Consider the following 14,135-nt stretch of genomic DNA (forward strand, 5'->3'; position numbering starts at 1 on the left):
AAGATTGGTCACAACGGCGATTTTTGGCAAACCTGTAACCTGGTCAGGAGGCTAGCCTCCTGCATGGCATCATTGGACAAATCGGGGAAAGAGCCGACAGATAACGGTTGCCTCGTTTTTCAATATGGGGAAAGAGTACCGGTTGTCAGCGCAACATTTAGTTGGCATGTCTCAAATGATGATGGAATCGGTGATATGCATGTGGCAAAGGGGTTCTTGGGAAACTGTCCCGTTAGAGTAGAGTACTGAGTGACACTGGACGCAATACAGTTGTGGTGCGGCAGTCATTGATGCCTACGGAAAATTTTACCGGGACGTACAGGCCGGTAGTGCTACTGGAGCGCACGGTGCGTTGTCTACCGGAGCTATGGTCTTCCTAGATACGCCATTTTTCGTAAAAGATGTTTACGCAAAGTACATGCGGGACCTGATTTATGACCTTGAACTTGGAAATATAAAAGGAAGCCTCATTGGACACTCCAAATCGGGTGCAAAGCCATAGAACATGAATAGATGGGAAATACGGCGTCAAGTTGGAGGTAGCGTCCTATGACAGAGATAAGGACATGGAAGGACATGCGTTCCTCATTGCTCCATGTCAACAACCCCCCAGTGGAAGCCATGCTCAACAAATGAAGAATTCGATAAAGCACATTCACTGCGGAACCGACACTTTGAAATAATGACTACGAATCAGGAACTACACCCTCCGAAAGCGACAGCTAACGCTTCCTGGAACGAGTGCGTTCTACAAAACTCAATCGTTACGGAAAACGCCTTCCACCTTCAGCTCAACCAGACACAACGCTGGCGAGCCGTCGATGTGGCCCAGCGGACTGGCAGGCTACAACCAACAAGTCAAGCGGGAAGAAAGAATCTACACTCACTTTGCACAGAGAAATGACCTATACGCAAGCTACACGGGTTTACAGGAGCAATGTGTATGGCGGGCAGAGGCATAGTCACGCCGATCAGCCTTGCTACAAGAGCTGAGCATGCCTCCACCAAACCTCAAATGCGAGCTAGTGCCTAAGAGCGACTTACATGTGAAGACAACACACTGACGTATGAAAACCATAAAAATTAGATCGTTAACGCCCTTCACACGAGTCGAGACCCGCTCTCCGAACTGCTGCGTACTGTTTATGCATGGAATTGTTCTAGTGCGTTCACAAGTTATTGCTTGTGTGTGATGTGCGCTCAAGTGTTTGTCGTTGTGCCGCCTCCGGACTGAAACTGGCGACACAACGTACTGAAAGTGGGTGTGTGGGGGGGGGGATGTGCTACGAGTGGGGTGTTTGCGTAGGATGAGTGGACGAGGAAGAAAAGGAGGAGTGCACGGTGATGCGCGATGGGCGGCATGCGAGGAGAGTGCGCGCTGTGGTTCGGAATTTGACATCTCGGCAGAACGATTACGGGACGGTGCCGACCGGGTGGGGCCTGTTACAGAACCGATTGAAGCGGCTACCGATCCTCTCGATCACACAGCAGGGCAGCACAAGCACCAGCGGCTAACGGCCTGCATTGGTGGCCGTGCCTGTCGTCTCGCTTGAGAGGCGCCGCCGAAACCGAACAGTGCTGCAGTTCGCGTGGCCGCCTGTAATACTTGCGGGCCCTGTTACGTTGGCAGGAACCCCCAGAGCTCGCCGCCAATGGGCGTGTCACGCTCCTCGAACCGAGAGGGGTGAGCGTCTTCTTCGCCCTCTTTCCCGGTGCCGGGGCGTGGCAGTTCCACTAGACGACGCGGCTGAAGGCGTTCGGAGTACCGTGAGGACACCGCCGTGGTATTGCGCGTGAGTTCGTCGCGCCTCGGGTGAGAGCGGACACTTCACGACCGCGAACACGGACGACTAAAATAGAACCGCGACGGACAGACCAACAGAAAAACTTTATTCGTAGCAAGTGAGTTTGGACGCCTATGGGTCCCTGGACTACTACCACATGGTCCCACACTACGTCGAGACAGTCGCATTCCTTTTGTTCATGACGCTGGCCGCCCGAGCCACCGCAGGAAGCTGCGATGTCGGGTCTGTAGACGAGAGCAGGACTTGGCCTGCTCTAGACTTGTTTAAATCTTGTATGTACTCTTGTGTTTTGTGTGTATCTAAAGGCTTTGCGCACCCTGGCATAGAAGGGATATAGACAATGTCACTTCTCCATGCATTTTTCTCTGTATGTTGAGCCGTGGGCCCACGAACCCCCGTTTGTAGTACACTGGCAAGGTGTTGTCAGGCACTTCTGGGTCATGTTGTATGGCTGTTAGATTTCTCTGGACTAATGTGGAGATTTGGTAATTCTGTGAAATTTTGTTTTCGTAGGTTATATAGTCCCGTAGTTTGAAATTGCCAAGTGTTTCTTGCAAGGCAATAATGTCGGGGATGTTTTCGTTAAGGTTTTGTATGGGAAGCTGCAGGTTACTAAGTGTTTTTTTAAGCTTCTACAGTAACATTGCCAGTTTGTGTCATTAGGCAGTCCCACCATTTTGAAGTACATGGTGGGTTTCTGGACGCTGCCTGGCACCTGAAATCGCTGCACCCTGCTCAAACGTGCACGTAAAGCTAGCAAAGGCTGCTTCTTGTTTGCTTTGTCTAGCCTCAAGTCTTCGATTCGGCTGCTCATTTTTGTGGCAAACTGTGAGACTAAGAGGCTCCAGCATGAATTTAAGTTCATCCATGGGGTCTTTTTCAGTAGGTAGAGGTCGCTTTCTTGCGGGGCGGGGGGGGGGTGCGTTGTGGGGAGGATTATCGCGAAGAGGCTGCGGATGTAGCGGGTGTGTTAACTATTTGTTTTGTGGTGTTTTTGTGGGGGAGTGTTGAATTATAGAGCTATTCGTTTGCTACATCTCTGTTCTTAGTTTGTTAATTTCCTCCTGGAATTCAGTGACTATGGAGATTAGGCGTGCATTTTGTGTTTCTAGGTGTTGTATCCTTTCCTCCTCTGCTTTGGACAACGAGGTAGGTGGACCCCAGCTTACCTGTTTTGACAGGTTTTTTGGAGATGCTTCTGGCCAAGGGCGGGAAAAACCTTGACCTGCTTCAACTGCTCGCTCCAGGGCCGCGTGTAGCTGAACTGGGCTGGCTTTTTGAGACGTGTCCGTCATTCTTATTGCGTGTGTGTGGAAGAAGTGTGGACAGGTACAAACATTGCACTCTGAGGGGGCAAACACACATGTTGCGACATGGAGAGAACGTCCGCCAAATCACTGGTGTTATCTATCACTGAAGTTTGCCCGTCGCGGCGAAGAGAAACCGCGCCAGTGCCGCAATCTAATGTTGCCCCCACTGCCGTTGGAAGGAACTGGGACACGGCTGGGGTTGCGCATTTACATTCGCTCGCCTGTGCAGCTGGTCTACTGCAGCGGCGGCCCCGCGGCACCAACGGCAACTATATATCTGGGTAACTTTCCGCCCTAGGGGAGCCTAGGTCCCTAGTTGTCGTGTAAAAAACGCGCCTAGCTCCTGAAACGCCCTAGTCCCCATGCGCGCGTGCGCGGGGCCCATAGAAACACAGTGTAGTATAGTTTGTGCGAACTCGCCGGAGCAGCAGGGTGGGCGGTTCGTGGTCCCCCAAAGCAGCACGACCACGAACGAAGCGATACAAGGTGGAACAGCGCGTTTTACGGCAATCGAAGTGGTGTGTGTGTGTGACGCGCTTGGTGTTTGCAAAGAGCAATTTAGTTGCATGTGTGACGAATGTGTATGCGCAAATAGCCCGACCACGAACGAAGGTGGAACATCGAGTTTTGGCGTTTGGTGTGCGCAAACAGCAATCGAGTTGCGTGTGACGCGTTTGTTTGCGCAAACAGCACGACCACGAACGAAGCCATGCAAGGTGGAACAGCGCCTATTGCACAATCGAGTTATGTGTGTGCGTGTGCGTGTGTGTGACGCGTTTGTGGTGCGCAAAGAGCACGACAACGATCTTCTTCTAACTGCGCCAGATCAAACCGATTGTTGGGTTCTACATGCGTATTGAACGGGCGCTAAAACTAGAGAAACACGGGATTGCGACGCGACCAGCCGCGGTGTATATGACTGTACGCACGTACGTTTTTGTAATGTGGTCAATTTTAAAAAGACGATGGCATTTCTGCATCGGCGCAGAAGTGGGAAATCGTGATTAAATTTGGTCGATGATTGTCAAAAGCAAAGGCTTGCCCTTAATTAGGGGTTATCCCCTACCTTCTACTGAAACTGCAGCCTCTAGTAGTCTTCATGCACTTTTGTAGTCGTGACACGATACGACGATACCCTCTGACGTGGGGCCCAGACTACTGGAGAGCTGGTTGATCAAGCTTGCTCAATAAACTTGACCTTTTGTTCTTTGATTATGCTACAGTGCTAGAGCGTAGTTTCTTGCTCTTAGTAAACAGGCAAGACAACAAAACATTGCTACTCTACTCCTGTTGCGGCTCTTCAATCAATGACACTAGAGGGGAAAGGAATCGAGATCCAAGCCAAGTTGCAAATTGTGTTTAGTCAGTCTTAAACACCCTTAACTCAATGTTTTAAATGCTTGTGTGGTTGATACCTTGTCTAGTGGAACTTCTTGCGAGCCCCAAAATGTGCATAGCACCAGAGGTACAGTTTGACTGCTGTAAGCAGTGCAATTAAGGGAGTGCAGTACCTGTATTGCAGCTTTACACCAGCTAAGATAATGAAGCTTGGGAGTATGTTAATATTTCTCATCTATAGTGTGGCAAGAACTTGTAATCCGCCCTCAAGTTCTGCTGGAACACAAGCTACTGTTGCTCTTTTGTGCAGCTAGTGTCAGCAGACAAGCCTGCAGTATTGCTAGCTAGAAAAGCATGCAGGCTTCACGATCATCCATGTCATAAATGAATAAGTGCATGTCTAGAAGTTGTTGTAATGGCAAGAAACAGTTCAAATGTCATTGAGCATAGTTGCGCTATTGCAGTGTATCCTTCAGAGCATTGTACGAGCCATGGTAATTCCCACATTGTGTTGAAGTGCCCCACCAGTGACATATGATAATGATGCCAGCGTGATCCAGTATGGCTGTACTTTGTTCTATAAAAGCTTTTCATGTGTTCTAGATTATATTTATTGCAGTATCTGAAAGGTTATGCGCAAAAGATGATAGTTGACCTTAAAGCCATGTTTTCTATACAGTCCACTTTCAATCAACTTCAGCGAATCGTTGAAGCCCCAAAATAACACATTTAATATTAGCACTCAGATTGAACAGTTGCAGTTCTATGTGTGTTTCAGAGAACTGGACGAAACATCAAGAAAAAAAATGACAATTTAGCTACCTATTGATGCTGTAGCTTTAGGCTCTGCAGGAACCATTTATCTGCAGCACCCAACTTATCCCGTATTTGACAGAATCATGATAGATGTGTGAAGAAGCACGAGTGTTATGCAGAAGTTTTCAAGAGGTAATGAACCTCTATCATATAATTCATAAATAACTGGAAGCCTTCTCCTAAGAAAATGCTCATGCTCTGCACTGTAACATCGACAAATCTCTCCCTAAGATAAGGTGATAAAGAGAGCTGGTTTTATGAATCTGTTGTATTTTCACGCTTTTAACATCCTATAACTGAGGCCTAAGGCATAAATGGGACTGCGTGCGGTTCCGTATGTGTGCTGCGCTTATTGTACAGAACAATAGTAGGCAGTCAATAGCCATCTTGTTGAACATGCAAACTGGATCATATCCTAGGGCCAACTCACTCTCAGTGAAAACTGTTATACTGGCTTCCGGCATTGTTTATTGATCATGGACTTCTTTTTGAGGTGCGATTGAAGTCCCTCAAAATCTTACTTAAACTATGAATTTCAACTGGGAGAATGTGTCCGTTCGTAAGGACCACACTTTTTGTATTTAGCTTTCACCATTGTAAACGGCTTCATAATGAGAGGAACCTCAGACGAAATGCTCATTTTTTCCTGGCATCCTTGTTCTGCTTTCTTTGTAAGTACCAACTATGGACATATAAACAAGGTAATCCAGCATTTATCCTGCCTACAAGTGCCTCTTCTGACATTCTTGCCTGTATTGCCTTATGAGCGCCTAAAAATTCCCTTTTTCCTTCTTTTGTTATGACTTTATTTTGTTAAACAAGAACCACTGAACAGTAATGACGAAAGCATTGTGCGGAAATATGCAAGGTGATCAGGAAATGTAAAATGAGTCATACAACCGATCGTAGGAAACTGTTACAGAGAAAAGCCATGCAGGTTTCTCGGAAAGTCTTCACAAACCTACCACATGCTTCAGACTGCTCTTTTGATTCAGATGACTGCGATAATACGTAAAAGTAGGTTCTCACGGGCACATCTATTCTCTAGTTTATGAAGTGTTCATTCCAGAGAGCCTCACCACGCCATAATGCTAACCCCCCAATTCAGAAATGCATCTTAACTTGAAGCCCATGCTTGACTCGATTTAAATGACGCCTGTCGTGAACACACCAAAAGAAACGCAATGAGCATCTTGGGCGCGTTCACACCATGCGTCGTTTATATCAAGTCAAGCATGAGCTTCAAGATGTATTGCTGAATACGGTGGTAAGACTTGATAAAGGTTGCTATTAATTATTTGTCCATTGTTTCAGTCTTCTTATCAAGGATATTGTCACGTGGTGGTGACGTTAAGAACACAGTGGCAATACTGCGAAAGGCAAAACTGGATTTTATTGGGCGAACCTGTGCCCACAAAACAGGCTACACTTATAGCACAACGAAAGCGGCGAACACAGTCGACGATCGTCGAAAATCTGATCAACGCGTCAAGCGCGTCGGCTTTTATACAGCAGTCGTCGAATGTTCCAGACTAATCATTCGGACCCGCGTGCCTTCCACAAAGTTCTACACCATTCGCGTCACGCGATGAAATCAGATAACACAACGTTCGGCGACAACAGATAGCCGGGTAGAAGTATCGATAACTTTCCAGAAATTTCGGATACATGCAGGCGCGTCCCGCGTTGTGCGATTACATTTGTTAGGTGGCGAAACGTGGTCGCCCGATAAAGATAAGTACACGTGTCAATACCCCCCTCTTAAAAAAGCATCGACCCGATGCTGCATACAAACGAAATAAGGAAAAACACCCGTAGCAAAGAAAACAACAAAATAAGGAAGTTCGACAGCTCCGTAAAAGGGTTTCAGACGCACCACGTGGACCACTTGAGATCGTGCTCGGCGCCGCTGTGAATGCGAAATGCCGTCTGGCACGACCTCATAGTCCAGTGCGCCAATACGTCGAATGACCTTGTAGGGTCCGAAATAGCGGCGCAATAGTTTCTTACTCAGTCCTCGTCGGCGTATCGGTGTCCAAACCAAAACACGGTCGCCGGGCTGGTACTCGACGAAGCGTCGACGGAGGTTGTAGTGTCGGCTGTCGGTCCTCTGTCGGTTCTTGATCCGCAGGCGGGCGAGCTGTCGGGCTTCTTCGGCGCGCTGGAGATAGCTAGCGGCTAGCGACGTCAACATTCTCTTCGTCAGTGACGTGGGGCAGCATGGCGTCGAGCGTCGTCGTCGGGTTCCCGCCGTAAACCAGCTTAAACGGCGTGATGTGTGTTGTTTCTTGCACCGCCGTGTTGTAAGCGAAGGTTACATACGGCAGGATCGCGTCCCACGTCTTGTGCTCGACGTCGACATACATTGCTAGCATGTCGGTGAGGGTGTTGTTCAGGCGCTCCGTGAGACCATTCGTCTGCGGATGGTAGGCAGTTGTCCTCCTGTGGCTTGTCTGGCTGTACTGCAGAATGGCCTGGGTGAGCTCTGCTGTAAAATCCGTTCCTCTGTCGGTGATGAGGACTTCTGGAGCACCATGTCGCAGCAGGATGTTCTCTACGAAAAATTTCGCCACTTCGGCTGCGCTGCCTTTTGCTAGAGCTTTAGTTTCACTTATTCCACTTTATCCACTTATTCCCGGATGTTGACATCGGAAACGGCCCCAACAAATCCATCCCAATCTGCTGGAATGGTCGGCGAGGAGGTTCGATTGGCTGTAGTATTTGCGACAGCGTCCGGAAGAACCCGAGGTGCCCAGCGGTTGGATCTTCGTGTAGGGCGTGCAGTATTTCTGGACGCAGCGCTGACGGTACAACAAGAAGGTAGCTGGCGCGGACTGGTGAGAAGTTCTTCTTCACGAGCAGGTTGTTTTGTAGCGTGAACGAAGACAACCCGCGCTTAAATGCCCTAGGGACAACGTCGGTGTTCCCTTCCATATACTCGACGAGGCCTTCTAGCTCCGGGTCTGCGCGTTGCTTTTTAGTGAAGTCTTCCGCGCTTATTGTCCCAAGGAAGGCGTCGTCGTCCTCGTCGTCTTGCGGCGGGGGATCGATGGGGGCGCGTGATAAGCAGTCGGCGTCGGAGTGTTTTCTTCCGGACTTGTATATTACCGTGACGTCATATTCTTGTAGTCTGAGGCTCCACCGCGCCAGCCGTCCCTAAGGGTTCTTTAAGTTAGCTAGCCAACACAACGCGTGGTGGTCGCTGACGACTTTGAATGGCCTGCCATAGAGGTAAGGGCGGAATTTAGCTGTAGCCCAAATGATGGCGAGGCATTCCTTTTCAGTCGTAGAATAATTGCTTTCCGCTTTTGACAGCGACCGGCTAGCATACGATATCACCCGTTCAAGTCCTTCTTTCCTCTGGACTAGGACGGCACCGAGGCCTAGGCTACTGGCGTCAGTGTGGATTTCGGTATCGGCGTCCTCGTCGAAGTGTGCAAGTACCGGCGGCGACTGCATGCGTCGTTTGAGTTCTTGAAATGCCTTGGCCTGCGGCGTTTCCCACTTGAACTCGACATCACATTTGGTTAGGTGTGTTAGCGGCTCCGCGATGCGTGAAAAGTCCTTGGAAAAGCGCCTATAGTAGGCACACATGCCAAGGAATCTGCGCACTGCCTTCTTGTCGGTTGGCTGCGGGAACTTTGCGATGGCAGCTGTCTTCTGTCGGTCGGGGCGTACTCCTGATTTGCTGATGACGTGGCTTAGGAACAAAAGCTCATCGTAAGCGAATCGACACTTTTCCGGCTTCAGAGTAAGCCCTCATGAGTTGATGGCCTCTAGTACTGTCGCAAGCCGCCTCAGGTGATCGTCGAAATTTCCGGCGAAGACGACGACGTCATCCAAGTAAACGAGACCGGTCTGCCACTTCAATCCTGCTAAAACTGTGTCCATCACGCGCTGGAACGTTGCAGGCGCGGAGCACAGTCCGAATGGCATAACCTTGAACTCATAGAGGCCCTCTGGGGTGACGAAGGCCGTCTTTTCGCGATCTCTTTCGTCGACTTCTATTTGCCAATAGCCAGACTTGAGGTCCACTGACGAGAAGTATTTAGCGTTGCAGAGCCGATCCAGTGCGTCGTCTATCCGTGGGAGGGGGTATACGTCCTTCTTCGTGATCTTGTTCAGACGACGATAATCGACGCAGAAACGCAGGGTTCCGTCCTTTTTTTTCACCAAGACTACAGGAGATGCCCACGGGCTTTTGGACGGCTGGATCATGTCGTCGCGCAGCATTTCGTCGACTTGGTGCCTTATAGCTTCACGTTCTCGCGTCGAAACTCGGTATGGGCTCTGGCGGAGAGGTCGAGCGCCCTCTTCGGTTATTATGCGATGCTTCGCGACTGGGGTTCGTCGAATCCTTGATGACGTTGAAAAGCACTCTTTGCATCGTCGAAGTAGACTTCTGAGCTGTTGCTTAATCGTGGGGAGACTTGGATTTATGTCGAAGTCTGGCTCGGGAACTACGGTCGCCGGGGTAGATGCGGCAGAATCCGAGAGGACAAACGCATTGCTGTTTTCCAGAATTTCCTCGATGTATGCGATCGTCGTGCCCTTGTTGATGTGCTTGAACTCCTGGCTGAAGTTTGTCAGCAACACTTTCGTGTGTCCTCCGTGCAGCCGAGCGATCCCTCTTGCGACGCAAATTTCACGGTCTAGCAGTAGACGTTGGTCGCCTTCGATGACGCCTTCTACGTCAGCGGGTGTTTCGGTGCCGACCGAAATAAAAATGCTGGAGCGAGGCGGGATGCTCACTTGATGTTCGAGCACACTCAAGGCGTGGTGAGTACGAGGGTTCTCCGGCGGTATCGCATGATCTTCCGACACTGTTATTGACTTTGACTTCAGGTCGATGACTGCGCCGTGTTGGTTGAGGAAGTCCATGCCGTGAATGACGTCTCGTGAACACTGTTGGAGGATAACGAAGGTGACAGGGTAAGTCCGGTCATGAATGGTAATTCTTGCCGTGCAGATTCCACTCGGCGTGATGAGGTGTCCTCCAGCAGTCCGAATTAACGGGCCTGCCCATGCAGTCTTAACTTTCTTCAATTGGGCTGCGATGGGTCCACTCATGACGGAGTAATCAGCTCCTGTGTCTACTAAGGCGGTAACTGCGTGGCCGTCGAGAAGCACGTCGAGGTCGGTGGTTCTTTCTCTTGCGTTACAGTTAGGTCTTGGCGTCGGATCACGGCTGCGTCGTGTTGAACTGAAGTTGGAACGTCGCGTCGTCAAGTCGTCTTTCGTCGGTGTAGTCTTGGCTTCCTGATTTTGTCGGGAAGGCGGCGTGTCGTTATGTAGTCGAGGTAGTTTCTTCGGTGTCTTCGTCTGCGGCGAAGGATCTTCGTCAGTTCGACGAACAGCAACCGCACCTCCATCGGTTGCTGCTTTTAGTTTTCCGGATATGGTCTGACGGACTGACCCCGGGCTGGGCCAGTGTATGGTCGGCGCTGTGGCGACAGGTAGCGGCCTGGTGACGGCGAATGGGACGGTCGTCGAGGGCTCCACTGAGTAGCGGCGAGGTAGTCGGCGATGTCACGAGGGCGTTCACCTGCCCGAGGGCGCGGTGCATCGACGGCGAACCCTCGCAATCCCAGGTTGCGGTATGGGCATCGGCGGTATACATGGCCAGCTTCGCCGCAGTGGTAGCAGAGCGGGCGGTGGTCGGGGGCTCGCCAAATGTCCGTCTTCCTCGCGTAGCTGCGCTGGGCGACGGGTGGGCGTGCTGGCGGCGGACGACGGAATTGCGGCGTTACAGGGCCCTGGCGCGGTCGTGGAGGAGGACCTTGACGGCGTACGACGGCGGCGTAGGTCATCGCTTCGGGCTGGGGTTGCGGTAATTGAGGTTGCACCTCCGGAACTCCAAGCGACCGCTGAACCTCATCTTTGACGATGTCAGCGATCGAGGCCACTTGAGGCTGCGACGACGGGAACATCTTCTGAAGCTCCTCTCGTACGACTGCTCTGATAGTCTCGCGTAGATCGTCGCTAGCCAGTGACTGAACCCCGGCGTAGTTTGTAAAGTTCGTGCGGCGATCGAATTGCCGGTTTCGGATCTCGAGTGTCTTCTCAATGTTCGTCGCCTCACGAAGAAACTCTTCGACGGTCTTCGGTGGGCTTCTTACCATCCCGGCGAAAAATTCCTCCTTTACACCACGCATCAGTAGGCGGACTTTTTTTTCCTCAGACATTTCCGGGTCGGCGTGGCGGAATAGGCGGCTCATTTCTTCCGTAAAGATGGCAACGTTCTCGTTTGGTAGCTGCACTCGGGCGTCCAGCATAGCTTCAGCCCTTTCCTTGCGCACGACGCTTGTAAAGGTGCGCAGGAAGCCGCTACGGAAAAGGTCCCACGTTGTCAAGGTCGATTCCCTGTTCTCAAACCAGGTTCTGGCGGCGTCTTCTAATGCGAAGTATACATGCCGCAGCTTGTCGTCGGAGTCCCAGTTGTTGAAAGTCGCGATTAGTTCGTAGGTCTCCAGCCATGATTCCGGGTCTTCAGTCGCTGCTCCATGGAAGGTTGGTGGGTCCCGATGTTGTTGTAGGATAACGGGCGACGCTGGGGCAGCCATTGGGGTTGTCTTGACCACGATCTTCTTTGTCGTCTCAGGTAGAAGTCCGTGCTCTGGGGGCAGTCCTTGCAGTCTGCGGCTAGCATGCTGGTCTTGGGCGATGTTGGTTCTATCCTCGGGCTTCGGGCTTGGATCGCGGCTTTGCGGGGGCGTTCGGTACATGAACGCACAAGCACCTCCACCAGATGTCACGTGGTGGTGACGTTAAGAACACAGTGGCAATACTGCGAAAGGCAAAACTAGATTTTATTGGGCGAACCTGTGCCCACAAAACAGGCTACACTTATAGCACAACGAAAGCGGTGAACACAGTCGACGATCGTCAAAAATCTGATCAGCGGGTCAAGCGCGTCGGCTTTTATACAGCAGTCGTCGAATGTTCCTGACTAATCGTTCGGACCCACGTGCCTTCCATAAAGTTCTACACCATTCGCGTCACGCGATGAAATCAGATAACACAACGTTCGGCGACAACAGATAGCCGGGTAGAAGTATCGATAGCTTTCCAGAAATTTCGGATACATGCAGGCGCGTCCCGCGCTGTGCGATTACATTTGTTAGGTGGCGAAACGTGGTCGCCCGATAAAGATAAGTACACGTGTCAATATCTAGCTTTTTCCGAATGCCACGAATTTTTTCTTCATTCTCCTTTTCACCACATGTGCTTCACGGCAATCTCTTTCATCTTTCCATCCCTTCTCCTTTCCGACACTGTTGGCCAATGTGCAGGTGTCGTCTATGCGCTAGACAGTTACGATGTGGTCAGCAGGCTTTGCATTTCTCTGTCAACCAATTTCTCTATCTTTATTTTTGTGATCAAGTCCGTCTGACCCTTAGGTTACTGTATACAATACAAAAGCCTTTTTTTCATGAAATGGACAAGCACTTGCATCTCTTCCAAGGATATTCCAGTAAAGTTTCTCATTCCTGCAATCACACTGAACATGCACGTTCATCATAAATTTTATGTATCTAAGCACACTGCCAGAAAGAGTAACAAAAATCAGGTATATTTTCAGGTAACACTTGTGGCTAAGGGAGCAAACCAAGACCAATTATGGGTGGTCTCTATTTTTTTTTCAACATGCAAGGAGCATTGTGCACACATCTCTCAAGTATAAAGGGAGCACGTATGAGCCATGATGCCTCAATGGCTCCCATGCCTGATCACCCAAAAGAAAGCAGGCAAAACATAAAATTAGTTTTTTTTGGTAATTCCGTTTATTATAGCTAAAATTTTATCTTGAGAACACAGAAAGTAGGCTTCATTGCAAGACCGTGCAACCTCTGGCTGTATTTTGCAGAGCATGAAAACATGAAAAAATACTAAATTGAAATGACAACAGTAAAGAAACATTGGCTGCTATCTTTTGCAATGCAGAAGAGAGTGACACTGTACACGGTAATCCAAAGTATGGACCCAACTTGGTCGTAGCATACATGCTCTCTGCTGAATAACTTTAATTAGAACTGAAGTGTGGCATCCACTACTCGCCTGTGTCGTCAAAGGCCATTTCATGTTGCCATACATTCTTTATCCGCTACCTGAAAAGATTATATTACACCGTGAAGAGGAAAAAGCTCACATGCATTAGAGGAAAATTGGTCGGCTATCTTGTCTCCCATACAACTCCGCCAAATACCTGCAATTAGTGTAAGTATAGAAGGCTAGTTCCTTGCACTGTTTCCCATAACATCTTTGTTAAAGGTACTGGATAACAATATCTAAATCACTGCACAAACTCTGGAGGTTATTGTTAATTTTTAAAGCGAATAGCTTTCTCTGCCTCTCGACAGCACATGGCATAATTTGTTTAATGTATAAGGTTGAAGCAATTCATCGGCATGTGCTTCACAATGTGCCTTGCAAAGATTCCTCATTAACAAATATACTGTTTCGAGAGTTTTCATTTCAGTTTCCTGACACAATGACAACAGACAGGAGGGAAGATATGAAGCTGCCCTTCTCTCCACACCAAAATCCAGCACCTATAGACTCTGCTAAACATGTACTTCTCAAAATCTGGCTACTCCTTGACCAAACTGTGCAAAAAATGTTAAATACGTCAGTCAGAAGTTACGTCAATCAGACTGCTGCCACTCAAAGGGCAAAGCTCCTTGAAACAGCAAAGGACAAGAAAGAAGGAAAGAAGAGCACGTGCGAACGTTTCATGCTTGATAATGTAGAATAAAGATTTCACCAACGCCAGGAATGCCACGCATCAGTGCCAGCGGGAACATCGTCTTGAGAATGGCTCTTTGATTTGGATTACATATTATAACTAACAATTCTGCTGTATTGA

The sequence above is a fragment of the Dermacentor andersoni genome, chromosome 11 (assembly GCF_023375885.2).
Source record: "Dermacentor andersoni chromosome 11, qqDerAnde1_hic_scaffold, whole genome shotgun sequence".
Lineage (NCBI taxonomy): Eukaryota > Metazoa > Arthropoda > Arachnida > Ixodida > Ixodidae > Dermacentor > Dermacentor andersoni.